General features: G+C 35.6%; 1 pseudogene; it reads left to right on the top strand.

Annotated features, from left to right (window-relative positions):
• Nucleotides 1-40: 40 nt before the first annotated feature.
• LOC141573180 (guanine nucleotide-binding protein G(I)/G(S)/G(O) subunit gamma-5 pseudogene) lies at nucleotides 41-7,358 on the top strand (annotated as a pseudogene).
• Nucleotides 7,359-20,499: the final 13,141 nt, after the last annotated feature.

Here is a 20,499-nt window from a genome sequence, read left to right as displayed (position 1 = left end):
GTTTACTAAAGAGGTTTTTAATTGTCAACATTAGAATGATGAGGAAGAACAGCTGTTTGTTTGTTGTGGTCATTCTGTGAATTTATATTGTTAAGTAGCTAGCTTGTGGACAGTCTCATTTTGGATATTTTTTTTTTCTTTGTTGTTTTATTTTCTTATTTCTGTTTTAGTCACCAACTGTCTGCCCTTGAGTAAAGCAAAATAACTGCTTTATTCCAGACATTTTGAAAACTAAAAAAAATTGTATGTGTACATAAGCACATGTAAAAAGGAAAGTTAGTTTAAGCTAACAGATCCCTAATCCTTCGAGGTTAAGTTGTTGCTTTCCAGACAATTTAACCACATGTCAGAGAACCCTACCTTTAGGGTTTTTTTAGTATTATAAGAAGACTGTATTATAAAGCCAAAGACCTTCCTTGCCTCTGAGCACCAGAGTCTACAAAAACCAGAAACATGGTAACTTTGCTTTGCGAAGGTCAATTAACCCTCTTAGTATTACAGGCTTAATGCAGTTATAATTGCCCACAATAAAGGACGATACATGAGCTCTTTTCCCACATTCTTAATATCCATTAGAGAGAAACGTCTCAGAAAAAAGTAAGTTTAAACATGCTGGTAGAGTATAAGGCTTTTAATTTTTGGAAATTATTTTTATTCTGGATTTTTGTTTCTTTAAAAATGGTTTTTGAATAGATTATGCAGTGAAAAGTCTCTTTCCCTGAGAGCAGTTTTGCTAGTGTTCATTGATAAATATTACAACCTATAGAATCTTCAAATAAATGGTAGAACACTGTACACACTGTGTGTGTACTGTTTTATTCTCTAACAATTGCATACTATTCTCGTGTATATGTCAATTTCGTATTGCTTCATATCTGTTTTCTAACATCTTTCAGTTCCTTTCAGTGTTTGCTAGGTTTCTTGAAGGGTTTTGTTTGTTTGTTTATTGCTGTGGCCAAATCATAGAAAATCAGGGACTGTGTGGGCCATCTGTTCTGAAGTAAAAGCAAGTGACAGTTTTTGTTTGTATAGGATTTGAAATGAGAGGCTTTTTGAACCCAACTAACAGGAAATAGTGTTATGTTGTGAAAAGCTCCTTGATTTCTATTTGAAAGCCACCATCTTGGGTATTTTTTCCAGTTAAGTTTACTTCCATACATGTACTTAATGCCTTCATGGGCGATTGTGAATAGGCTAGGACCTATTCATTATAGTAGACATTGATTCCCTTTTCTTGAAGCATAGCAACGTCTATTTGCAGTCCACTACTTCCTATATACCCAGTAATCACTGACTCAGCCATTGATTCCTATTAACTACTTTGATGACACCTTGGATAATGCACATTGTCATCAGAGAAAAAAGAGGCTTTTTACCATGAGTGGAGTTTGAGCAAGTGCCCCCAGCGCACCCCCAAAAAGGGACAACTGAACGACTGGAGAAAGGACTTTACTAGAATTGTTAATTAAAGCTTTATAAAGACCGCAGAAGAGATCATAACCAACAAATTACAGCCAACAAATGGTAGCATTATTCCCATGCACCTTTACAAGATGTGGCATGGTCTCCACTCATAAGTTGCTTACCAGCCAGTATGTTGAGTGGATGGGGAGGGCCTGGAGAGTTACCGAGTACTGTAATACTGTGCCAAAAGAGTTTCAAGCAGTGGTGCTAAAATGGTGTAGAGGAAAATGGTACTGAATAGGAGGGATCCAAGAGGCAGTATGGAAGGAGTGGTGTCCCAGTGGGCCTTGAAGTCTAACATTCTGATAAGCAGACATAATGGAGTGCCTTGCAAATAGGAAGAATGCATGAAAACAGTCTCAGCAGGGGGAAAAGTGACCTATGGCCCAGAAATAAGATACCAAATTTGGCCAGTGTATAGGTAAGCTGAAGTCATAGTAAAACCCATTAAGGTTAGTTGTCCATAGTGTGAATGCCAGCATTAGCATTTTGCATGCAGCTTGTGGCCATTGTTATATATTTGGGAGTAAGTATATGATTCTACTGCTAATGAAGGTTTAAGAGATCATGCTAGAGAGTGATGGCAGAAGCATGATGGTGTGAGGAGTCCCTTTGATCTCTCCCTTTGAAGTTCCAACAAGTTAAGCAGCTATAATTCAACAGAGGATTCCCTGCGCAACATACAAACATGTCTGAGAGATCCATGCATCCAAACATCTGAAGGTGGGCAAATAGGGGCAAACGGGAGAAGGGAAGGGAGAAGTGCAGGAATGGTGCTGTGGATATAGTCCACAGCTCACTGCAGTCTTGGGAGAGATGAGGATTCAGGATGCAGGTGTACTCTTGGTGGCCCTAAGCATTCCTGCCTGAGTGATCAACATATAATATGGCTGAACCCAGTGATCAGAGCAGAGACGAATTACAGAAGTACAACAGTTGTATTCTAGCAGCCACCATTTCCAGACAGAAAACAGCAACAGCGCCTTGTGAGTCACCCCACCCTCCAAATCTCACTTCCCTGCACCCTACAAGATCTAGCAGGAAGCCTCAGAAAAACTACCAGTGAATGCCGGGTTACAAAGCAGAATACCTACAACCCCGAGAACTGGAGAGAGGGTTCCTGAGCAGCAGACACACTGCACCTAAGCCCAGTGACAAGGGTGGAGATACAGAGGCAACACAGCTGAGATCTGGGAGTCGCTGTTAATGGGAAAAGAACAAAGCCACAAACACAACAGCAGCCTCTCCCAGCCCACCCCTCCCAACCCTACCCTTTGTGGCTGAGTCCAGTAGGGCCACCTGGGACAGCTCAGCACAGCACTGCATCTGGATACAGGGGCAGCACTGGGGTGTTAGGGTCTTAGAACCCCATCACCCACCACACTTTCCCATGGGGTGGTGCTTGAGACTGAAGTACCATGGTCACAGAGGTGATACTTCTCCAGGGAATACAACTCACCTCTCACCACCCAGCAGAGATGGGAAAAACCAGCCAGAGCAGTGCAAGAGAAAATAAAATGCTACAGCACTACCTACTGAAAAACAAAAGAAAGATGTCTTCTTATCAAGCAGAATTCACTACTATAGAGGCCTAGGCAGAGAAATAATCCATCAAATATCATGAACAACCAAGGTAACAAGGTAGCGCAGAAAGAAAATGAAAAATCTCCAGAAAACAACCTTAAAGAAATAGAAATATGTGAAAAGAAATAGAAATATGTGACTTAAATAACAAATTCAATATTGCAGTTATGAAAAAACTCAGTGAAATGCAAGAAAACTCAAGCAGATTAATGAACTCAGAAACAACATCAATGAACAAAATGAATACTAAAGAAATTGAAATTTTAAACAAGACCCACTTAAGCCCCGCCGTTTGACCCTGCAGACCCAGAACCCACCGTCCCACAACCGAATAACCTGCCAGGCTCTCACGTGTGCCATGTCTGGTTCCTCCAGTGTCATCGCTATGAAGAAAGTGGTTCAACAGCTGTGGCTGGAAGCCGGGCTCACCCTGTGTAATGGTTTCCCAGGCAGCTGCAGATTTGAAACAATTCTGTCTGCAGAATGCTCAACATGACCCCCCTGCTGACTGTAGTATCTTCAAGTACAAATCCCTTCAGACCCCAGAAAGCCTGTTCCTTTTTGTAGTGAAACTAATCTTTGGAGGTTTTATAAATCACTTCGTGAACAGTGAATATTCAAAGCAGAGGTAAATCTGATGAGAAAAAACTGGAATAGCAATACTTATCTGACAAAATAGACTTTAAAATGATGGCTATATTAAAAGACAAGATGGACACTACATAATAATAAAGGGATCGATCCAACGAGAGGACATAACCCTAGTAAACATCTATGCAACCAACATAGGAGCATCTAAATATATAAAACAGATATTGACTGACAAAGACAGAGCTCAACAGTAACACTATCATAATAGGGGACTTCAACACACCACTGACAACAAGAGACAGGTCCTCCAGATGGAAAATAAATATGGCGGCCTTAAATGACACATTGGACCAGTTGGATTTATTTGATATTGTTAGAGCATTTCACACCAAAGCTGCAGAATACACAGTCTTCTCAAGTGCACATGGAAAATATTCCAAGATAGACCACATGCTATGCCACAAAACAAGTCTCAATAATTTAAGAAAGTTGAAATATCAAGTGTCTTCTCTGACCACAGTACTATGAAATTAGATATCAATTACAAGAAAAAAACTGGAAGACACATAAATACATAGAGGCTGAATAACACGTTACTAATTAATGAATGGGTCAATAATGAGATCAAGGAAGAAATCAAAAGATATCTCAAGACAAATGAAAATGAAAACACAATGACTCAAAATCTAAGGGCTGCAGTGAAAGCAGTCTTAAGAAGGAAGTTCATGGCAATGCAGCCCTAACTAAAGAAACAAGAAAAATCACAAATCAACAATTTATCCTTATACTTAAAGGATCTGGAAAAAGAACAGCAAAATAAACCCAAAGGGAGTACAAGGAAGGAGATAATAATAAAGATCAGAACAGAAATAAATGAAATAGAGACCAAAAAAACAATACAAAACATCAATGAAAATAAGAGCTGGTTTTTCGAGAAGGTAAACAAAATCGACAAACCTTTAGCCAGACTCATAAAAAAAAAAAAAGAGAGAGAGAGAGAGAGAGAGAACCCAGTTAATAAAATCAGAAATGAAAAAGGAGGAGTAACGACAGACACCACAGAAATACAAAAAAAAAAAAAGAGAAAAGAAAATAGTATGAGCAACTATATGCCAACAAATTAAACAATCTGGAAGAAATGGGTAATTTTCTAGAAGCATACAACATTCTAAGGCTAACTCAAGAAGAAACGGACAACCTGATTGCTACTAGGGAAATTGAATCAGTAATCAACAAGCTCCCAAAAAACAAAAGCCCTGGACCAGATGGCTTTACAGGTGAATTTTACAAAACATTTAAAAAAAAAAAAAGATCACCTATTCTCCTCAAACTATTCCAAAAAATTCAGAAGGAGGGAAGGCTTCCAAACACTTTTTACAAGGGCACTATTACCCTGATCCCAAAATCAGACAAAAACATTGCAAAACACACACACAAAAACAACAACAACAACAAAAAACTGCAGGCCAGTATCCCTAATGAACATAGATGCAAAAACCCTCAACAAAATGTTAGCAAACAGAATTCAGCAATACATTAAAAAGATCATACACTATGATCAAGTGGGAGTCATTCCTGGTATGCAAGGTTGGTTCAACATCTGCAAAACAATATGATACACCACATTAACAAAATGAAAAATAAAAATATGGTCATACCAATAGATGCAGAAAAAGCATTTGACAAAATCCAGTAGCAATTTATGATAAAAATTCTTAAGAAAGTGGGAATAGAGGGATCATATCTCAACATAATAAAGGCCATATATGATAAACACACAGCTAACATCATACTCAATGGGGAAAAGCTAAAACCTTTCCCCTTAACATCAGGAACAAGGCAAGGTTGCCCACTTTCTCCACTTCTATTCAACATAATTCTGGAAGTTCTAGCCACAGCAATCAAACAAGAAAAAATAAAGGGCATTCAAATTGGTAAGCAGGAAGTAAAATTAGCATTATTTGCACATGACATGGTACTATATAGAGAGAACCCAAAAGACTCCACCAAAAAACTGTTAGAACTGATAAATGAATTTAGTAAAGTAGCAGGATATAAAATTAATATTCAGAAATCAGTTGCATTTGTACACATCAATAATAAATTATCAGACGGGAAAATTAAGAAAACAGTCCCATTTACAATTGCCTCAAAGACTATAAAATACCTAGGAATAAATTTAACCAAAGAAGTAAAAGAGCTGTGCTCAGAAAATTATAAGACACTGAAGAGAGAAATTAAAGAAGATACAAATAGATGGAAACACATACCATGCTGATGGATAGGACGAATTAGTGTAGTTAAAATATCCATACTGCCTAAGGCAACGTACAGATCCCACACAATTCTTATCTAACTACCAAGGACATTTTTCACAGAAATAGAACATACAATCCTAAAATGATATGGAACCATGAAAGACCCCAGATATCCTAGGCAATCTTGAGAAATAAGAAGTGGGAAGTATCACGATACCTGACATCAAATTATACTACAAGGTTAATGTAATGAAAACAGCATGGTACTGGCATAAAAACATATAGATCAATGGAACAGAATAGAGAGCCCAGAAATAAATCCATGCCTGTATGGTCATTTAGTCTACAACAGTGGAAGCAAGAATTTACATTGGGGTAAAGACAGTCTATTCTACAAATGATGCTGGGAAACCTGGATAGACACATTTAAAAAAATGAAGCTGGACACTTCCTTACACCAAATACAAGAATAAATTCAAAATGGATTAAAGACTTAAATGTAAGATCCAGAACAATAAAACTCCTAGAAGAAAATATAGGAAGAAAGTTTGCAGACATTACCCTTAGTAATATTTTTACTGATATATCCCCTTGGGCAAGGGAAGTAAGAAAAACAATAAACATATGGTATTACGTCAAACTAAAAAGTTTTTTGACAAAAGAAACTATCAGTAAAACAAAAAGGCATCCTACTGAATGGAACAAGATGTTTGTCAATGATATGTCTGGTAAGAGATTAATATCCAAAATTTGTAAAAAACTCAACACCAACAATACAAACAACCGAATTAAAAACTGGACAGAGGACATGAAGAGACATTTTTCTAAAGAGGACATGGAGATGGCCAACAGACATAAAAAAAATGCTCAACCTCACGAATCGTTAGAGAAATGCAAATAAAAACCACAATGAGATACCACCTCACCCCAGTCAAAATGGCTATAATCTATAAATCAACAAACAACAAGTGCTGGCGAGCATGTGGAAAAAAGTGATCCCTTGTGCACTGCTGGTGGGATTGCAGATTGGTGCAGCCACTTATGGAAATCAGTATGGCGGTATCTCAAAAAACTGGAAATGGAATTACCTTATGACCCAGCAATTCCACTCCTAGGTATCTATCCAGAGAAATCCAAAACACTAATTCAAAAAAATGTATGCACCCCTATGTTTATTGCAGCACTATTCACAATAGCCAGGACATGGAAACAACCGAAATGCCCATCAGTAGATGATTGGATCAAGAAACTGGTACCTTTATACAATGGAGTTTTACTAGGCCATAAAGAAGAATGCAGTCTTACCATTTGCAACGATATGGATGGAACTAGAGAATATTATTCTAAGTGAAATATGTCAGATGGAGAAAGACAAATATCATATGATCTCACTTATGTGTGGAATCTAAAGAATAGAATAAATAAACTAATTAGAAACAGTCTCAGAGATATATAGGAAAAACTGAGGGTTGCTAGATGAGGGGGTGGGGGTGGGGATGAGGGGATTATAAAGCACAATTGGTAACCACAAGATTGCCACTGGGATACAAAAGACAGTTTGGGGAATATAATCAATGTTGTAAAGATTTTGTAGGGTATCCAATGGACATTTGTCTTATTAGGGAGACCACTTCAGGGTCAGTGTAGATGCCCAATCACTGTGCTGTACAACCTGAAGCTGAGTAATAATGAATGCCAAATATATACACGTGTGTGTATATATATATATTTTTTTCACAAGAACTAGAGTACAGCATGAGGAATAGAGACAGTGGAAAAGTAACGGCTGTATGTGATATTAGAGGGGTAGTAGATTGGGGGAGAGGGTTTATCACTTTGTGAGGGGTGTAAATGTCTATTTCATTGTTTTGTATACCTGAAGCTCAAAAAAAGTAAGATCCAAGTAGAAATTCTGGAGCTGAAGAACTCAATAAAAGAGATGAAGAATCAAATAGCAAGCTTAGGAAATCAAGCTGACCAGACAGAGGAAACAATTAGTAATATCAAAGATAGAAATCTGGAAATGATGGAGATGAAAGACGAGAGAGACTTGAAAGTTAAAAGAAAGAAATTTAAATAAATAAAAACAACTTTACAAGAACTATCAGACTCCATCAGAAAGAATCATATAAGAATAATGGGTATACCAGAAAAAGAAGACAGGGAGAAGGGAACAGAGAGCTTATTCAAACAAATAGTCGAGGAGAACTTCCGAAACCAATGGAAAGAACTGGATCCCGAATCCAAGAATCAAGCAGGACACCTAATTACCTCAATCCTAACCGGCCTTCAATAAGGCACATTATATTGAAGCTGTCAAAAAGTAATGACAAAGAAAACATTCTCAAAGCAGTGAAGGAAAAGAAGATGGTACCCTACAAAGGAAAGCCCATTAGATAATCCTCAGATTTTTCAGCAGAAACTACAAGCAAAGAGGGAATGGAATCAAACATTCAAACTATTGAAAAAAAAATTACCAAGAATAATATATCTATGAAAGTTATCCTTTTGATATGAAAGAGGAATCAAGACCTTTCCAGATACACAGAAGCTGAGAGAATTTTCCACGATAAGGCCTGCATTACAAGAAATACTGAAGGGGGTTTTTCTACCAGAAACAAAAAGACAAAGGATACAACACTATGAGTAAGATGACAGACAGAAGCAGGAAATGGCAATCCCTATGCAGAATAGGGCACTGTATACTTAAATATAGAGATAAAAGCAGGTGGAAACATAAAGAGAAGATAATTGGTATTGCAATTCAGAATTCAACTGACAGCATAAATAGGGATAATTTGTGACAACAAAAAATTAAAGGGGGGGAAGTAAAGGTCTGAATATGCAAAAGGAAATGGAGATAAGATGCATGCAGAAGAAAAAGGATTACTGTATATATGAAACTTTCTTTTACATAAAGATAACTACACACAAGAAAAAAGTCCAGTATTAGGTGGCTTCACTAGTGAATTCTACCAAACATTCAAAGATGATTTAATACCTATCCTCATACTCTTCCAAACAATTGAAGATGAAGCAATACTTCTATCTCATTTTATGAGGCCAACATTACCCTGACACCAAAACACAGTAAGGATTACACCAAAAAAGAAAACTACAGACAAACATATGAATACAGATGAAAAAAATCCTAAACAAAATACTAGCAAATCTAATACATTAAGAAGATTATACATCACAATCAACTGGGGCTCTCCAGGAGCACAAGGATCGTTCAACATATGCAAATCGATCAAATTATTTTTGTAATTTCAACCATATGAAAAGATGAAATACTGCGATTTGTGACATGAATGGATCTTGAAATTATTATGCTAAGTGAAATAAGTAAAAAAGTCAAGAACCATATGATTTCACTCATATGTGGGACATAAAACTGAAAGCAACAAATGAACAAGACAAGCAAACAAAAACTCATATACACAGACAACAGTTCAGTGGTTACCAAAGAATAAGGGTGGAGGGGGATAGAAGAGGGTAAAGGGGTCAATATATGGTGATGGAAGAACTGACTTGGGGTGAACACAGAGTGCAATATTTACATGATGTATTATAGAATTGTACACTTGAAACCTACATAATTTTACTAACCAACATCACCCCAATAAATTTAATTTAAAGAGGCCATGCTGAATGTGTGTTGTATGACTTTCAAATAACTACAAATTTTCCTGTCATTTGGTCCATTATTCTATAATTAGCTTCTTTCTAACTTTCTTCCCTCCTGCTATCCTCCATTCAAAAATTCAGGGATTTAATAATACCTGATAAGACAAGGCTTTATTACTGCCATTTTTGGTAAAGTTGCATAAAACAAAGCTAGAACTAAAATAAATTACGGGTAACTCATGTATAACATGGCTGTTACGTTCCTAAAAATGCCATGTTATGTGAATCCGTGTTATAGGAAATGAGCTAGCACAAAAAAGAGGGTTATATTCCAAAAGTTAAAAGAAAAACACTATTATATTTTTATAATTAAGAAAAATATATTAAAGCAATTTTCACCAAAAATATAACATATTAATATGTATTAAATAATATTTTCTTTGTCATCATTACTAAGCTTTTATTATGTTCCATGTTGTTCAGGGATTTCACTAATTTAGAATGAGATATTTTTTGCTCTTAAAAGCTCTTATTACACTCCGTGTTGTTCGGTCATTTCTCTAATTCTCAAACCACTTTTGAATGAAACCGTGTTCTAGGATGCCATGTTGTACAAGGGTTTCCCCCAATTCTCGAACCATGTTAGAGCAAAATCGTGTTATAGAAGTGCCGTGTTATACAGCGGTTACCTGTACATATACTCATACATGAAACAGCTGGAACTTGACACATAGTGGCCTCTGTCCTCTGGTATATTGGAAGTGTCAGGGAAATGCTCAATTGACAGCAGCTCTAGAGGGTTTTCTGAAGGCAAGCAGCCTTAGGCCACTTGATTTTGGTGTTTTCAGTTTGTCCGTTACAAAAAATGAATAAATATTTAGCAATTGCCTGTATTACAGGTGAGGTAATGTTTATACTGCTTGTTGGGATTCCAGGGCAAAAGATAATATATACACAAGAGGTCTGATTACTGGGGTTGTGGAGAGGTCAAGAGGGAAGCAGGTAGGTGATAGGAAAACCTCCAGTCTCCACCCACAAGAAGATTCTCACCTCCTTAGCAACCTGTTCGTAGTCCAGGCTTTTCTTTCCTCTGATTTCAGCAGAGTTGTTCAGTTGAAAGTACTGTCAGGATTGTGTACAGGAAAACTGGCATTTTATGATCCAGCATAAAAAAAGTGGAAGATGAAACTATTAAAACAATGCCTCTCAGGCACAGGTATGTATCACAGATCACATGTCATTTATTAAATGCCTTTTGTTATTAAAAGGCCTTTGAAGCAGAAATTACCCTCACCCCCCACTACAGAACACTTATCTTTTAAATTTAGCTATCACGTTTGTCAGTCGCCTTGCAGTAATATGTAATGTTTTACTTTCAGGTTATTTTTTATAAAGTGAGAAACTATAGACCAGTCTCCCTTATGAATGTTGTTGCAAATTCTAAGTAAAATATTAGCAAATTGAATTCAATAATATGTGTAGTATATTGCATTGTTTTTTACAAAATATTTTGATGCCTCTCCTTTGCAGTGCCCTTCTGTATGGGAAGAGTATACATCCCTGCCTTGTTGAACTTAGGTGTGACCATGTGATTTGTGTTGGCCAATGAATTGTGAGTGGAAATGACATCCAAGACTTCCGAGTAAACATTTTAATTGCCAGCGCTTGGTTCACCATGTCCTCTTCTACCTCTTACCAAAGACCCGTAATGTTCCAGATGGTGTGTAGCAGAGCTACCGCTGATCCATAGTGGAATATGTAGTATGAATGAGAAAAAACCCCTATTATCCCTTACGATTGGGGGCCATTTGTTACTCCTAGTCTATCTTATTAACAGTGACTAAGGCAGGTTTATTCCAGGAATGCAAGGGTGGTTCAATATTAGGAAATGCATTAATAGAACTAAGGAGGAAAATTATATGATCATTTTTATAGATACTGAAAGATGTTTGACAAAAATTAAGTATTCATATTCAAAACTATCAATTAAATGAGAATTAATGTATAATTCATAAGATATCTGTGAATATATACATATATTTCCAAAGCCAGCATCTTACTCAATTGGGAAACTACTAGAGGTTTTGCCATTCAAGTCAGAAGCAAGATAAGGATGCACTCTATCTACTACTATTTTAACATTGTATTGTATCCAGTGCAATTAGCAAAAAATAAAAGCAAGAGGCCTAAAAACTAGGAATAGAAAAGCAATTACTATTTATGTAAATGCTATGATTATATATTTTGCAAAACCCAAAAGAATCTGTGGGAAACTGCAGAGAATTTAGTAAATAGAGGATGTATGAGTAATGTATAGAAACAGTATTCATATATACAAATAATGACCCGTCAGAAGAAGTAAGGGAGAGCAGACCCTACTTGTAATAGCAAAACTGAAGCATAACAAAAACTACTTAGGAAAAAACTTAGCATGAAATCTGCAAAACTTATGTGAGAAGTGTTAAAATACACTACTGAAAGATATTAAAGTAGAACTGGACAAATGGAGAGAAATAATATTTCATGGTGTCAGTTCCAGAGTTAATGCGATACCAATAAAAATATCATTAGGGATTTTTAAAAGCTAGACAAGATAATTATAAATTCATTTGGAAGAATAAATAAGCAAAGGAAGAGCAGGGAAGGAGGGCTAGTCTTATCAGACACTAAAACATTTATTAAAAAATAATGAACTTCTGGCACATGAAAAGACAATGCAATGCCACAGGATAGAAAAATATACAAGTGCATATGGAAATCTGGTTAAGGTAAAGGCAACAACTAAATTGGGGCGGGGGGGGGGGGTAGAGAAGACTTGAAAAATGATGTTAGAACAGCCAGACAGTTATATGCAAAATGATTAAGTTGCTCACCATATAAATTCCAAATTGATCAAAGATCTAAATGTAAAATAAAACCATCTAAGCACTAGCAAAAAAATATGGGTGAATTTTTTTTATAACCTGGAAGTGGAGAAATTTTCCTAACATTAGAAATAATAAGGTAAATTGATAAATTTCACCACATAAAAACAGATTTCTGCATATATAAAAATACTAAAAGGAAAGCAAAAATCAAGTGATAAACTGGGGAAAATATTTGCAATTTAAATCATTCAAGTTAATATCCTTAATTCGTAAAGAGCAAAAATTGAGAAAAACCGGAACCCAATAGAAAAATGGACAAAAGATATAAATTAATTCACAGAAAAGAAATAAAAGTGAACATATTGAAAAATGCTCAACCTCACTCTTTAAAAGAGTGTAAATTAAAACTACAGGAAGATATCATTTTTCTTCTAGCAAATTGGCAATAATCCCTAAATTTGAGAACTTATTTTCTTCACAGGCTTTGGGGAAACAGGAACTCTTAAATTGCTGCTGGTGACACAAAATGATACAACTACTGTGGAGGGGAATTTGACAATATTTAGAAAATTGTCATGTACATTTATTATTTGACCCAGCAATCCCACGTCTAAGACTCTATCCCAAAGATACACTCCAAAAATACAAAATGCATTTATATAAGATTATTCAATCCAGTACTATTTGTAATAGCAAAAAACTGGCAACAATTAAGGTTACATTTACACACAATGAGATGCACCCATCTTAAAGTGTACAATTCTTTGATTTTTACAAATGCTTGCACCCATGTAATCCATGCTCCTATGCAGATAGCAATCAATCATTCCACCCATTGCCCCAGAAAATTACCTGGGGCTCCTTTTTAGTAAAGTCCCTGCTTCTGTTCTGCCCCTGAAGGGAACCCTGTATTGACTTTTTCACCATAAATTTATTTTTGGTGCTTGGAATTTGCTTTAAAGCACTCCACGTGCTGGTGAATTTAGATGACAAAATTGCAAATGTTGAAGCTGTTTGATGGATACATGGGGGTTTCTTCTACTGTTTTCTTGTGGGAATTTTTGACTGTCCATTTTTGATGTTAAGTAATTTTTCAGTGTTAATTCAGGGGTAGTCGCATTTATAGAGTAATGAGGTCACTAAAACTCTTTATGAATCCTTATCATAGACCTTGAATTTTCAAAGTGATAAATTAAACAAGTATCGGGACATCTGAGGTAAAACTTCTCCCTTCTCCCCAACATCCACATAGCTTCTGCCTCCCCAGGCTTTTTTCACAAAGGAAGCAATTTCATCTAAGTCAGGGAGGAAATTATGGCAGGAATTTGCTTTAATATGGTGCTGTACAAAACAATTTGAGAAATTAGATAAGCAAGTTTACTTTTAATAATAACAAATCAAAGAAGGAGGCTTTAAATGTTAAGCACTTAAAAATATACAAAAAAAATTGGAAACAGCCCAAATGTCCATCAACAGGTGATAGATAAACAAAATATGATATGTCCATACAATGGAATATTATTTGGCCATGAAGGAGTGAAGCACTGACACACGCTAAAATGTGGATAAACCTTGAAAGCACGATGCTCAGTGAGAGAAGCTAGACACAAAAGGACACATAGTGTGTGATTTCTTTTATGTGAAATGTCCAACACAGGCAAATCCACTGAGACAGAAAGTGGGTTAATGATTGCCAGGGACTAGGGGAGAAGAATGGGGAGTCACTGCTAGTGGGGGCGGGACTTCTTTTGGGGATGATGGAATGTTTTGGAAATATAGGTGCTGGTTGGATAATACTCTGAATGTACTAAAAAAACACTGAATTATACATTTAAAAAGGGTAAATTATATCTCAATAAAGATGTTATAAAAATTGTTTCAAAACCAAAAAATAAATATACAATAAGTAATAATTCCAAACTACGTGTCACAAAAGTCTGTACTTATTTACCTTATCAAGCTGGGTGGCAGATTTCTTTAGTTTATATATGACAGTTTTTTTCTTCCCGATTTCAGCTGGATGATTTAAATGAGGATAAGAAAGTTACAATATAATTAGGAAGGATATTTTTAAAAGAAAACTTCTAAGAGAATTATACCACTCTTTGAAAAAAAATATGATACTTAAAGGCCACTAGCATTTCAAAGGGAAACACATTTTCTGCTTCTATTAAACACATGGAATAAAGGAAGGCAGCTAAGACTGTTGCAAAATTAAAACCATTGAGTTAAAACTTAGTATTTCACCCCCGCAAAAGGAGCTTAGAAGCAAAGCCTAGTTAATCTGGGAGTCATTTGCTGAAGCTTTAATGTTAAAGATGATCCTACTGTGTATTAGGTTTCCTATCTAGAAAACAGAGAATTCACTGCTCGTGGGGAAAACTGAGCAAAAGCTGATGCTTTGAAAACACACCAGGGTTCCACATTCAGTGCATATGTTCCACGGTAGTTCATGGGCAATTCTCTGAGACCCATTTGGAGAGTCTGTTATTTACTGCTTCACCAAGGGTTGGGTTCAGTACCCTGGTGGTAAAAGTCTGGTGGACTGGTTGTTAGAATCTTGTGATCTTTTTTTTAACCAGAAAAAAGGCATTTTTAAAAAAGTTAAATCACTTAATTTCTCTTTTATTGCTATATTGGTTGGAATAAAAGTTCTCTCTTACCTATCTGTTATCTAAACCATTCAATATATAAAACTAAGAACTTAGATATCTTCCCTGAAAGATATTCATGTAGATGCCACTCTTTAATATAGAGAAACAGAAAGAAGGAAAATACAGTCGAACCTTAAACAACATGGATTTGAACTGTATGGGTCCACTTTTATGTGGATTCTTTCCTTCCTTTCCTTTCCTTTCCTTTCCTTTCCTTTCCTTTCCTTTCCTTTCCTTTCCTTCCCTTCCCTTCCCTTCCCTTCCCTTCCCTTCCCTTCCCTTCCCTTCCCTTCCATTAGTTTCAGGTGTACAAAACAATGTAATGGTTAGACATTTACACCCATCACAAAATGATAACCTCTCTCCCCAAATCTACTACCCCTCTGACATCATATACAGCTGTTACAATTCGACTGACTCTATTCCCTATGCTGTACTCCACATCCCGTGACTAGATATAAATATAAATATATAGATATAAAATTATGGTTGACATTCAATAAATATTCAGCTTCAACTTCAGGTGTACAGAGCAGTGGTCAGGCATCTATACTGTCCATGAAGTGGTCTTCCCAATAAGACAAGTGTTCATCTTACACCCTACAAAATCATTACATTATTTATTATATTGCTCAAACTGACTTTGATATCTTTGTGGCAATATTGTGGCTACCAATTTATGCTTTCTAATCCCCTCACATTCACCCTCATCCCCGCTCCCCTCCCATCTAGCAACCATCAGTTTTTTTTCTATATCTCTGAGACTATTTCTCATTTCTCTGTATAGAGACTATTTCTCTATATCTCTGAGACTAATTTCTCATTTATCCTGTTCTTTAGATTCCACGAATAAGTGAGATCATATACTATTTGTCTTTCTCCGTCTGACTTGTTTTACTTAGAGTAATGTTCTTTAGGTTTATACATATCATTACACATGGTAAGATTTCATTCTTCTTTATGGCCAAGTTGTATAAATGTACCAAAATTTCTTAATCCAGTTGTCTACCAATGGCCGTTTTGGTTGTTTCCATGTCTTGGCTATTGTGAATAGTGCTGCAATAAACAGAGGTGCATATATTTTTTTCAATTAGCGTTTTTTGATTTCTCTGGATAGGTACCTAAGGGTGAAATTGGTGGATCATAAGGTAGTTCCATTTTCAGTTTTTTGAGATATCTTCATACTGAATTCCACAGTGGCTGCACCAATCTGCAATCCCACCAACAGTGCACGAGGGTTCCCTCTTCTCCACATCCTCACCAGGACTTGTCGTTTGTCGATTTATTCATGATAGCCATTCTGACCTGAGTGAAGTGGTATCTCACTGTGGTTTTTATTTGCATTTCTCTAATGATTAGTGAGGTTGACCATTTTTTCATATGTTTGTTGGCTAGCTGTATATCCTCTTTAGAAAAATGTCTCTTCATGTCCTCTGCCCATGTTTCAATTGGGTTGTTTGTTTTTTTCGTTGTTGTTGAGTTGAATGAATTTTTTATAAATTTTAGATATTGCCCCTTATCAAATATATCATTGACAAATATCTTCTCCCATTTAGTAGGATGCCTATTTTTTTTATTGATGGTTTCCTTTGTTGTGAAAAACTTTTTAGTTTTGATGTAATCCCATATGTTTATTTTTTCTTTTGCTTCCCTTGCCTGAAGGGATATATCAGTAAAAATATTACTAAGGGTAATGTCTGCAAATTTACTTCCTGTATTTTCTTCTAGGAGTTTTATAGTTTCAGATCTTACATATAAGTCTTTAATCCATTTTGAATTTATGGAGTCAAGAAGTGGTTCAGCTTCATTTGTTTGCATGTGTCTGTCCAGGTTTCCCAGCACCATTTATTGAATAGACTGTCTTTACCCCACCACAAATTCTTGCTTCCATTATCATAGATTAAATGACCAGATAGGCATAGATTTATTTCTGGGCTCTCTATTTTGTTCCATTGATCTATGTGTCTGTTTTTATGCCAGTACCATACTGTTTTGATTATTATAGCCTTGTAGTATGATTTAATGTCACATACTGTGATACATATCACTTTGTTCTTATTTCTCCAGATTTCTGTGGCTATTGGGGGGTCTTTCATGGTTCCATATAAATTTTAGGGTTATATGTTCTATTTCTGTGAAAAATTTCATTGGTAGTTTGATAGGTATTGTATTGTATATGTATTGTATATGTCTTAGGTAGTATGGGCATTTTAACTATATTAATTCTTCCTATCCATGAGCATGGTATGTGTTTATGTGTTTCCATTTATTTGTATATTCTTTAATTTCTCTCTTCAGTGTCTTACAATTTTCTGAGTACAGGTCTTTTACTTCTTTGGTTAAATTTATTCCTAAGTATTTTATTTGTTTTGAAGCAATTGTAAATGGGATTGTTTTCATAATTTCTTCTTCTGATAGTTTATTATTGGTGTATACAAATGCAACTGATTTCTGAATATTAATTTTGTATCCTGCTACTTTACTAAATTCATCTATCAGCTGTAATAGTTTCTTAGTGGAGTCTTTAGGGTTCTCTATATATAGTATCATGTCATCTGCGTATAATGACAATTTTACTTCCTCCTTACTGATTTGGATGCCTTTTATTTCTTTTCCTTGTTTGATTGCTGTGGCTAGAACTTCCAGAACTATGTCAAATAAAAGTGGAGAAAGTAGGCAACCTTATGTTGTTCCTGATCTTACGGGGAATGGTTTCAGCTTTTCCCCATTGAGTATGATGTTAGTTGTGTGTTTATCATATATGGCCTTTATTATGTTGAGATATGATCCCTCTATTCCCACTTTCTTAAGGGTTTTTATCATAAATGGCTGCTGGATTTTATCAAATGCTTTTTCTGCATATATTGATATGATCATGTGATTTTTATTTTTCATTTTGTTAGTGTGGTGTTTCACATTAATTGATTTGAGGATATTGAACCACCTTGCATACGAGAAGTGAATCCCACTTGATCATGTATAAGATATTTTTAATGTGTTGCTGAATTCTGTTTGCTAATATTTGTTGAGAATTTTTGCATCTATGTTCATTAGAGATGTCGACCTGTATTTTTCTTTTCTTTTCTTTTCTTTTCTTTTCTTTTCTTTTCTTTTCTTTTCTTTTCTTTTCTTTTCTTTTCTTTTCTTTTCTTTTCTTTTCTTTTCTTTTCTTTTTTTGTAATGTCTTCGTCTGTTTTTAGGATGAGGGTGATAACGGTCTCATAGAAAGAATTTGGGAGCCTCACCCCTTCTGGAGTTTTTGGAACAGTTTGAGGATAATAGGTATTAATTCTTTTTGAAATGTTTGGTAAAATTTACCTGTAAATACATCTGATCCAGGGCTTTTGTTTGTTGGGAGCTTGTTGATTACTGATTCAATTTCTCTGGTAGTAATCAGTCTATTCAGATTTTCTGTTTCTTCTTGATTCAGCCTTGGAAGGTTGTATGCTTCTAGAAAATTATCCATTTCTTTCAGATTGTCTAATTTGTTGGCATATAGTTGCTCGCAATATTTTCTTAAAATTTTTTTTGTGTTTCTGTGGTGTCTGTTCTCACTACTCCTTTTTCATTTCAGATTTTATTAATTTGGGAACTCTCTTTTTCTTGAAGAGTCTGGCTAAAGGTTTGTCAATTTTGTTTATCTTTTCAAAAACAGAGTTCTTGGTTTCATTGATATTTTGTATCTTTTACTTGGGTCTCTATTTCATTTATTTCCACTCCGACCTTTGTTATTTTCTTCCTTGTACTCCCTTTGAGTTTATTTTGCTATTCTTTTTCCAGTTCCCCTTAGGTGTAAAGATAACCTGTTGATTTGAGATTTTTCTTGTTTCTTTAGGTGGGCCTGCATTGCTATAAATTTCCCTCTTAGGACTGCTTTCAGTGTGTCCCTTAGATATTGGATTGTTGTGTTTTCATTTTCATTTGTCTCAGGTATCTTTTTATTTCTTCCTTGGTTCATTGTTGACCCATTCATTATTCAGTAACATGTTATTCAGCTTCCATGTATTTGTGTGTTTTCCAGTTTTTTCTCTTGTAATTGATTTCAAATTTCATAGCACTGTGGTCAGAGAAGATGCCCGATATGATTTCAATTTTCTTTTTTTTTCTTTTTCTTTTTTTTAATTAAATTTATTGGGGTGACAATTGTTAGTAAAATTACATAGATTTCAGGTGTACAATTCTGCATCACATCATCTATAAATCCCATTGTGTGTTCATCACCCAGAGTCAGTTCTCCTTCCATCACCATATATTTGATCCCCGTTACCTTCATCTCCCACTCCCCACCCCCCACCCCCCTTACCCTCTGGTAACCACCAAACTATTGTCTGTGTCTATGAGTTTCTGTTTCTCATTTGTTTGTCTTGTTCTTTTGTTGTTTTTGGTTTATATACCACATATCAGTGAAATCACATGGTTCTCTGCTTTTTCTGTCTGACTTGTTTCGCTCAGCATTACTCTCTCAAGATCCATCCATGTTGTCACAAATGTTCCTATATCATCTTTTCTTACTGCCGAATAGTATTCCATTGTGTATATATACCACAACTTCTTTATCCATTCATCTATCGAAGGACATTTTGGTTGTTTCCATGTGTTGGCCACCGTAAACAAAGCTGCAATGAACATTGCAGCACACGTGTCTTTATCTCTAAATGTTTTCAGATTTTTTGGGTAGATACCCAGGAGAGGGATTGCTGGGTCATATGGCAATTCTATTCATACTTTTTTGAGGAACCTCCACACTGCCTTCCATAATGGCTGCACCAGTCTGCATTCCCACCAACATTTATTTAAACTTGTTTTGTGGCCCAACATGTGGTCTATCTTGGAAAATGTTCCATATGTGCTTCAGAAGAATGTATATTCTGCAGCTTTGTTGTGAAATGCTCTAAAAATACTGATTAAATCCAACTGGGCTAGTGTGTTATTTAAGGCCACTGCTTCTTTGTCAATTTTCTGTCTGGAGGATCTGTCCGTTAATGTCAATGGTGTGTTAGAAGTCCCCTACTATGATAGTGTTACTGTTGATCTCTGTCTTTATGTCAGTCAATATCTGTTTTTTATATTTAGGTGCTTCTATATTGGGTGCATAGATGTTTACTAGGGTTATGTCCTCTTGTTGGATTGATTGCTCCCTTCATTATTATGTAGTGTCCTTTTTTGTCTTTCATTATAGTTTTTGTTTTAAAGTCTATTTTGTCCTATATAAGTATTGCTAGTCCAGATTTTTCCTTATTTCCATTTGAATGAAATATCTTATTCCACTCCTTTACTTTCAGTTTGTGTGTGTCTTTTGATCTGAGGTGGGTCTCTTGCAGACAGCATATGTAAGGGTCTTGTTTTCTTATCCACTCAGCTACCCTATGTCTTTTGATTGGAGCATCTATCCATTTACATTTAAAGTGGTTATTGATAGGTACATAGTTATTGCTATTTTTGTTATTTTAT

The sequence above is a fragment of the Rhinolophus sinicus genome, chromosome 4 (assembly GCF_057876585.1).
Source record: "Rhinolophus sinicus isolate RSI-liver-muscle chromosome 4, RSI-T2T, whole genome shotgun sequence".
Taxonomy (NCBI): domain Eukaryota; kingdom Metazoa; phylum Chordata; class Mammalia; order Chiroptera; family Rhinolophidae; genus Rhinolophus; species Rhinolophus sinicus.
The sequence above is the reverse complement of the archived record's forward strand: the minus strand, read 5'-3'. Positions and strand labels throughout refer to the sequence as shown.